This window comes from Bidens hawaiensis, unplaced genomic scaffold (genome assembly GCF_021521415.1).
Source record: "Bidens hawaiensis isolate Kalapana, Puna unplaced genomic scaffold, B.hawaiensis_p1.1 tig00037609_1, whole genome shotgun sequence".
NCBI classification, from domain to species: Eukaryota; Viridiplantae; Streptophyta; class Magnoliopsida; order Asterales; family Asteraceae; genus Bidens; species Bidens hawaiensis.
In genome coordinates, this window is record NW_027496568.1 from 4,472 (window position 1) to 13,583 (window position 9,112).

The window sequence follows — 9,112 nt, forward strand, 5'->3', positions numbered from 1 at the left end:
AGCGCGATGTGTTATTGACATTGGGTCTTCAACATCAAAGAAGTGAAATGTTAGCGTGTGTGAAATTGTGAGATCATTAGCAAGAAAAGGTTAGTCTTTTGGAAAAAAAAGAGCTAGCCTGGTTGGTTAATGTCATTTTTGTTGTGTTATTAACAAAGAGTATTAGCATCTCATAAACATGTTGCAGTTAATACTAATGATGGATGATGACTTCTAAAATCCAATCAAGAGACAAATAGATAGGGTGCAAGGCAGTTGAAGATATCATAGTTTTCTCCATCTCATCGCTTATTTCCATTACTAAGGGGACTTGTTATTTAGCATTCTTTGTTTGTTGATTTAGACATGTAGTTACTTGTAAAACAGATTGTAGAATTTATACCTTCAATTGTTCATATTATTAGTTTGTTGTATGAAACATAGTAGATTTTGTTCATCAGTTTGTTAAACTCTTTCATCTGAATAGTCTAAAGATTTAACTTTAACATCTTTACATTTGTTGATAAATTATTTTCAGTGCGGTTGCATATCCTATTATAAACAACAAACTGCTCTTTTGTTAAACATAAATCCACATTTAAAAAAATGATTGAATATTAACAAACAATATAAGTAATTATGAAATGTTTGTTAATTTCGACTAAATTATGTGTTGTTTATTAACTGCGACTACCACGGTGCTCTTTTGTTGAACACACATCCATATTTAACAAACTAGTTGAACATGTATGATTCAACAACCAATATAAGTAACTTATGTGCTGTTTAGAACTACTATTAATTCTAATGGTCACTAAAACATGGGGTCCCAAATAATAAAACAACACCAAAACAGAAATCCAAAATAAACTTTTGCAAAGTTGAAGAAGAAACAACCAATCCAACTTGAGCGCCCTTTCAACTATGTCACTTATCCTATCAAACACACCTCCCTCCAGATTTTCTTTAACAACATCGTCCATCTATGTGACGCATAGCAAACATACCACAATTGACACCATAGTTATTGTTAGCCTCTTGCTCAACAAATTTATCTGTAAAAGCACATTACGTAACATGTAAACACAAACATAAAACATAATGTGTCTACAAAAAAACACACACAAATTACTAACAGCCACACATACAACACACTAAATATCAGCACAATAATTTCTAACAACACCACAATAATTTTTAACAGCAACACATATATTATCAGCAAATCCTAACAGCATAAGGATGAATTTCTAACAACATCACCAAAACAACAAACGAAATACTTATTAAAAGCAACTAAACAACACATGCATAAATTTCTAACAAGAAACCAGTAAATAATTTTGAAGGTCATCAACAAAACAAAAGTTTAACATATCTGTTACTAATACTAACACATCAAATTAGTAGCACATATGAACCCAACACAACTTTAACATATATATTACCAATACCAACACATCAAATTAGCTTATATTTTGCTAACACACACAACTAGTAGCGTGACAAAATAAAACCAACACCACCAACACATCCTGCGCAGCTTTGACCACATACTTTATCAACAACCCAACCCATTTAAAGAAACCAAGAAATCTTAATTATAACAAACCAAGAGAAGCCTAACTGCAATTTTTACCACCACATGGCAAACACACACTTCAACCTACATATATTTTTTAGCAACACATGGCAAACCATCACATATGTGGCTTACCAACACAGGGCAAAACACTAAGGAGCACAGAAGTAGCACAACCTAGTTACAAGCCAACAACCCACAATCATTTAACAACACCATCAACCAAACATCAAATACTTCAGCCTACATATATTTATTATCATCATAGGGAAAACCAACAAGTCTAACCCTCACAAAACCTTATAAGCATAATAACACCTAGCAAAGACAATTTGGACCCAAAACCAGGTAAAATTAACACACCAACTGCATGTGCATAAAAGAAATTAGCAATTCAACTACGATTTTTTTTAAAATCAGAGGTGAATTGAGCATGTGTCTCATCGGGTTACGAGATTAACCTGAAATATTAGGCTGCCGACAATTACAAAGCAAAAGGTTTACGGTTTTCTCTTTACCTTAATTGCCACTAATCAGCACAAAACATGTTGAAATCATGTCGATGATCTTCAATTGCCTCCTTTGATCTTCAATTTGGATCGTTGGAATTGGAGTGAGATCTGGAAGCGTTATTTGTTACAGATGAACGATGAGGCAACTTTTAAGTAGTCTCCTTTTTTAAATAAGCCAACACTTTACCTTTTTGCCCTTTATTAACTGTTTAAACATAAGAAAACCTATTGTATTGCTTGGAACAATCTTATCCTAGGATCTAATAATGAATGGCTATGATTATTTCTTACGTTTCCTACCCAACATATGGTTTCTACCATATCCAAACTCAATAAATAAAATCTGTCTATTTATTTTCCTAATTTTCACAAATTTGACATAAGGGTATTTCTATGATCATAAAAGTACAATCTCCAATACTTTCCGGTTGAGTATCTAAAATGTAAACTTAATTATCAACAGGCTTTTTTATTCAACATCAGCCACCATGCAAATTATAAAGAAATTAAAGAAAATATTAAAAAATTAACAGGATTTCATGGGAAAAAAATCTCAGATCAGCTTCTTGTTACTCTTCACGGGCTGTCTAGACCTTGGCCACAAAATAATTGAGCAATCAGTTAAATTTTGGACAGTTTTTTTATGGTCAAAACAAACTTAACCCGCTATTCTCCTAACCCCCATTAAGTTTCAACATGTCCCACTTAGACCTTTTATTGCATTGGATGACCATGACTTTCTGTAATAATATTATACACATGAAGGGTTTTACTTTGCGGAGAACATTAGTTTCACGTTAATTGTTTTAAAGTTATCCAGATTCATAGGTGTGAAAGGTCTCATCACATACTGAAAACTCTTTTTTATAAATAAATGCACGATAAAGTTGAAAATTTTACCCCTTTTAATTTTCATGGTTGTTGATTATTTAGCAGAAGCCCAAGCACTATATATCATTAGCAAAATCAAAGATGAATCAAGTTGTTTAGCCTTTGCAAGACTCTTAATCTGCAAAAGATATATGAGCAAACATGCACAAATCAATGAGTGTACGAACGAACTATGCAAACAAAATTAATTAATTACTAAATAGTGCCAATTTGAAAACATTGGGTATGTTTGATAAAGAGCTTTTAGGAGCTCTCAGCTTAAGGAAAAAGCTCATCTTCAGTAAAAAGCTTTGTTTGGTTGAAGAAACTCAATCTTTTAAGTTTGAAGAAAAAGCTCTATTTTTAAACGTTAAAAGCTTTTACATTTGAATTTACAAGTTTAGTATTTTAAGTTTCATCAACTTTTGCAAATTTATATAACAATTATAAATTTTACCCTTATTCAAAACTATACCCCATTACTCTATAAAAGATTATAACTTTTTCACACGTTAATATTTTTTTAAACAAATTACATCATGAAAAAGAGCATTTTATTCTCTTTAATTTGGGTATGATATTTCTATACTTCTTTAACTTTAAAAAATTAGTATACTACGTGATTACCGGTTATGATTGGCAACAAGTTGAGTCAGACGAGCTCGAGTCATGTGTAAGACCAAATTAAGGTCGGAACGAGTCGATACAAAAAGGGTTAATTTAGTTCGGTTCGTATCGGTACGGTTTTGAGTCGAAAGGGGCCAGATCAGAACATGTTTCAGATTAAAACGGTGTCGGGTCAGAAATGGTTTTAAATCAAAAAATGTTGGTTTAAAAAATTATCTATTTGAAATTACTGTATATTTGAGCTTTGTTTCTTGATTTTCGCCACCGGTTACACGCTTATTGCCTTTGCACGAATTACACGTCTGCATTTGGGTTATGTGTGCACTATTATCAAGTGAATCACATACCGACACTAATTATGCGGTTGATGTCAGGTTGCGTGCGCACTTCGCCGCACCGCGTGGGCACCCAATTAGTTTTATTAAAAGCTCCAGCTACTCTTCCAAACACCTAAATATATCTAAAAGGCTACAGCTAACAGCCACCAGCTTTCAGCTAACAGCCAGCTAATTTTGCCAAACATACCCATTATATTGGGTGGAACAACCTAAACTGCTCCTGTAACGATGTTTAAGAAAAACAGTTTGAAGACATTATGTTTTAGAGACTTTCTAATGCTTAGATTTAAAAAAAAAAGTTATAAAAAAGGGCATCTCCAGCGGTTAGTTTGAATGAGAGATAGAGCCCACATGAAGCCTAGGTGGAGAAAAGAGAGAAGAAAGAGTTTAGAATTACAAACCACTTCAAAGTTGCATAGAGGAGAGAGAAGTTGAGTGCGTGATAGGATTTTTGAAATCAAAACACTCACCATTGGAGATGCCGTAACCTCTCCCACTCTTCTCTTACATATAATATATAATTCAAAGTGAACACCAATAATATGGACTTCTGGCTAGCCGGTGCTGACTAGAAAAAAGTCAAAAAGTTTGACAGTAAATGCCAAGCAAATTAGGCTTGACTAAGCATTAATTTAGGATGTATTTGTTAGGGCAAAGAAAATTAGGGAGAAGTAATACCAAAATATCTAGAAATTTAACTGCTGAAAAAACAAATACAAAGATTGCTAAACAGCCATGAATGGCCATATCTAGAAATATAACTTTCAAAAATATGACTAGAATGCTCGAAAAGGTGGTTATTGCTCATCTAAGTGACGGTTAGACGACCGTGGTCAATATTATTAATAATGTTGAATTATTTAGTTTTGCTTTTATCTAGTAGTTAGGATAACTAAATAGATTGATCGGCATTGGTTTGATTATGTTTATAGATTTTTATATGACACATTTAGTTTAGGTCCTCAAAAGCGGATCTCACAACTTGTTATTGGATCAGTCTAAGTTATAGATTAGCGGAAATCACCTATCACCGAGTTAGATCTCGGATCTTGTTCATGTTTGAGTTATTTTCAAGTTAAGGAAAGGTTGAGAGGATAAGATATATATATATATATATATATATATATATAGAGAGAGAGAGAGAGAGAGGGAGTAGGTGAGAGTTGATAATTTTTGCAAAAGGATTATATGTGTATGAGAAGGTTGCACTATTTATAGTACAAATCTCATACACCATTCTTTATTTCAAACGGCTCAATGAGCTTGTTTATAAAAGGTCCCGGACCCAAAAATACATATATGATAAACGAAAGCATAAAATACAACCGTGAGATATAGTAACAAATACAAAAGAATTTTAATAATACAAGATGGGATCTACATTTAGTATTTTAAATTATTTTACGATATTTCAAAATTTGGACCAAAGTGTTGTTTCTTTTTTATTGCAAGAACTATCTTTAAGATGCATGAATATGCCAATACCAACGTTCTGAATGTCAATATCAAAAAATCTAAAAAAATAAAATAAAAATAAATTAGCCTAGCATCAAAATCAATGTGTTGTCTACCCTCAAATTTCAAACAAATCAATATAGTAATCTGATGTCTGACTATAAATGGCCTATAGACTTTATTATCTGTTGTTCCATATTGGCTGCATGCATGTTATGAAGAACTTACAATAGTAACAATATTTCCAGTTACCAATGGCTCTCTCATTTCTTTTAAGTTTGATTGCTTTAATATGCATGTATCTAACACCATTGATAATCTCTTCCTCTTCTTTTTCATCACCGCCCTTTGCCTTAAAACTGGGCTTATCTCTCTCAGTTGAGAAAAAAGATGATTTTTTGATCTCACCCAACCGCCTTTACACTGCCGGATTTTACAGTGTTGGGGAGAATGCTTATTGCTTTTCAATCTGGTTAACTAAGCCTCTATCAGATGGGAAGCAAACTATTGTATGGATGGCTAACCGAGACTTACCAGTTAATGGAAAGTTCTCTAAGCTTTCCTTGTTGAAAACTGGAAATCTGATCTTGAGAGATGCGTATGAACGATTCCCAATATGGACCACAACTACTAGAGATCAAACACAAACTGCTCTATTGAAATTGAATAATTCAGGAAAAATTTTTCTTCAAAATAGAGATGGAAAGGTTTTATGGCAAAGCTTCGACTCCCCAACAGATACCCTTCTTCCCAATCAACCCCTTACAAAACTCGCGTCACTTGTTTCTTCAAGAAGTTCAGCCAATCACTCATCTGGTTTTTACAAGCTCTTTTTTGATAATAACAATGTTGTTAGTCTTGTGTATAGTGACTCCAGATTGACAGGCATGTATTGGCCGAATCCGGAGATCCAAGCATGGGATTCTAATAGGTATATATACGGAAGCCGAAGGATTGCAACCATGGATTCTTCTGGTCATTTCATCTCAACTGATGATCTGTTGTTCAATACAACCGATGCTGGAGATGAGACTTTATTAAGAAGGTTGACTTTAGATTTTGATGGTAATTTTAGAGCCTACAGTCTAGATGAATCTAAAGGAATTTCGCAAGTTACCTGGCAAGCTATGTCTGAAGGATGTAAAATCCATGGAAGTTGTGGAGAAAATAGTACGTGTTCTATTGATCCTGTTTATGGAAGGAAGTGCTCTTGCTTACCTAATCACAAGATGATCAATCACACAGATTGGTCATATGGTTGTGAACCCGAGTCCAAACCGGTTTCATGTGACAGCAGCGAGTACAACTTCCTGCGTCTTCCTCATTCTGATTTTTGGGGTTATGATTATAAATACTTGCCAAATACCACCCTAAGTGCATGTAAACAAGAGTGCCTAAATAGCTGCAGTTGTAAAGGGTTCCAGTTAAAGTATGATTGGACCAAAGGTTTTACTGTTTGCTACCCAAAATTTCTCTTGGTGAATGGATTAAGGTCTGAAAGTTTTTATGGTTCCATGTATCTGAAGGTACCCAAGAGTATTCCATTATCTTTGAATAACAGTAGGAATGTTCAAGGATTCAAGTTAAACTGTTCTGGCAAGCATACCATCCAACTTGAAAGAGGTTATTCTAGGAACAGTGAAAAGGATATCATCAAGTTTCTGATGCTGACTGCATATGTATTTGGTGCACTGGAGCTCCTTTGCATTAGTTACTTCTATTATGGAACACGTTCGCGTTCGACTACACGAGAACAAGGTTACCTCCAAGCTGCCACAAGATTTAAGAGATTCAGCTATACAGAATTAAAGAATGCCTGAAACATTTCACAGAAAAAATAGGAAGAGGAGGAGATGGCATTGTGTATAAAGGAGTATTATCAGACAACCGTGTTGTAGCAATCAAGCGTCTTAATGAATCTAGTAATAGGCAAGGGGAAGCTGAACTTCTGGCAGAAATAAGTACCCTTGGGAGGCTCAACCACATGAATTTGATAGAGATATATGGTTATTGTGCTGAGAGTAAACACAGGCTTTTGGTTTATGAGTATATGGAGAATGGATCATTATCTCAGAATCTACAGTCCAACAAGCTGGACTGGGATAAGAGGCTTGATATTGCTTTAGGCACTGCAAAAGGGCTTGCTTATCTACACGAAGAGTGCTTTGAGTGGATTTTGCATTGTGACGTTAAGCCTCAAAATATATTGCTAGATCACGGTAACAAGCCGAAGGTAGCAGATTTTGGGCTGTCTAAATTATTGGATAGAAATGGGACTCGTGATTTAGAGTTTTCAAGAGCGTGTGGAACAAGAGGTTACATGGCTCCCGAATGGTTGTTTGTTAATCTTCCTATAACCTCAAAGGTTGATGTGTATAGCTATGGTGTGGTTATGTTAGAGATGATAACAGGCCGGAGGCCAACATGTGCCAATCAAAGTGGAGGTTCATCAGAGGGAAGGCTGGATAGCTGGGTGCGAGAAAAGATTGCAGCCGCCGGTGGAAAGAATGATTGGATTCAAGAAGTTGTTAGACTCCACAGTGAATGGAAATTACAACATGAGTACAATGGGAACACTGATTAAGGTAGCTTTAAGGTGTTGTGAGGAAGATAAGGATGCAAGACCAACCATGAGCCAGGCGGTGGATATGTTGCTGCATGTGGAAGAAGATGATTGATAAGGTAATGTTTTTTATTTTGATCTAATTAACTAGAGTATGTCAATAAACTAAGCACTAATTTTAACAGTCTTTATTAAGCCCTTTGCTCACAACTTCATTACCCTTCAGTTTTTATATAATTGAATGATTGCTATCCTGCTTTGTTTTAGTAGTACAATTTATGATTTACCTTTTATATTGTTAGAAAGGTTTCAGATTTTGGTTAAGGTTCATGCATGGAATTCAATATTGGAGATCTTCTTAAAAGCTATCTGCCAGTTGGAATAGTTTAATCTTCCATAATTAAAATTGTTATTCAGCCATTGGAATTATAATATGTTAGAGTTGGTCCAGGATGACACTGACTCATGCTAACGAACAATGGCAAATTCAACCAACCTGCTAATGCATTTCAATTATTAGTGCCTGATATTAATGTAAAAGATAGCTCAATTTTGAGTTGCATATGACATCATATACACGAATCATTAAATATGACTTTGAGTTGCATATGGCAGCTTTTATTTTTATCAAGTCATTTAGTTTTATGAAATTTTAATAATGAAAATATGAAACCTATCAATAGTCTTCTAAAACAGTTGTTGGCCCAGACTTGATGATTTTGGATATTGAATTGATAATAGAAACAAAATGAATAAGTTGTTCAGATATTGAATTGATAATAGAAACAAAATGAATAAGTTGATATGAACAACGTATTTTGATTCAAACTTGAACTTATATTGAATGATTAAAACATTCTAACTGTTACCCTATTTATAGATTACATGAAACAATCCTAACTTGACACTTGTACATGGAAGTTACATGAAAATTATAATCTTCCAACTTAACACATCTAGACCCTAGACTTTACAGCATCTATTAAAACGTAACTAAACATAGTTTTGACTATTTACAACACGACCCCTATACTTCCGATGATGCGTGATTAACACTACATTCACCCCCTTAATCACGATCATCTTCTTCAAGATCTGCTTACAACAATGTTGGTTCCTCGTCTTTCTTCCAAGTTTGGACATTCACTCCTGTAATGCCCAAGTTCATTGCATTTGTAACACCTTA

The 9,112-nt window shown here is 34.2% G+C and overlaps 1 pseudogene; it reads left to right on the forward strand.

Moving 5' to 3' along the window:
* Window positions 1–5,564: 5,564 nt before the first annotated feature.
* LOC143589535 (putative receptor protein kinase ZmPK1) lies at window positions 5,565–8,140 on the forward strand (annotated as a pseudogene).
* The last annotated feature ends 972 nt before the right edge of the window (window positions 8,141–9,112 follow it).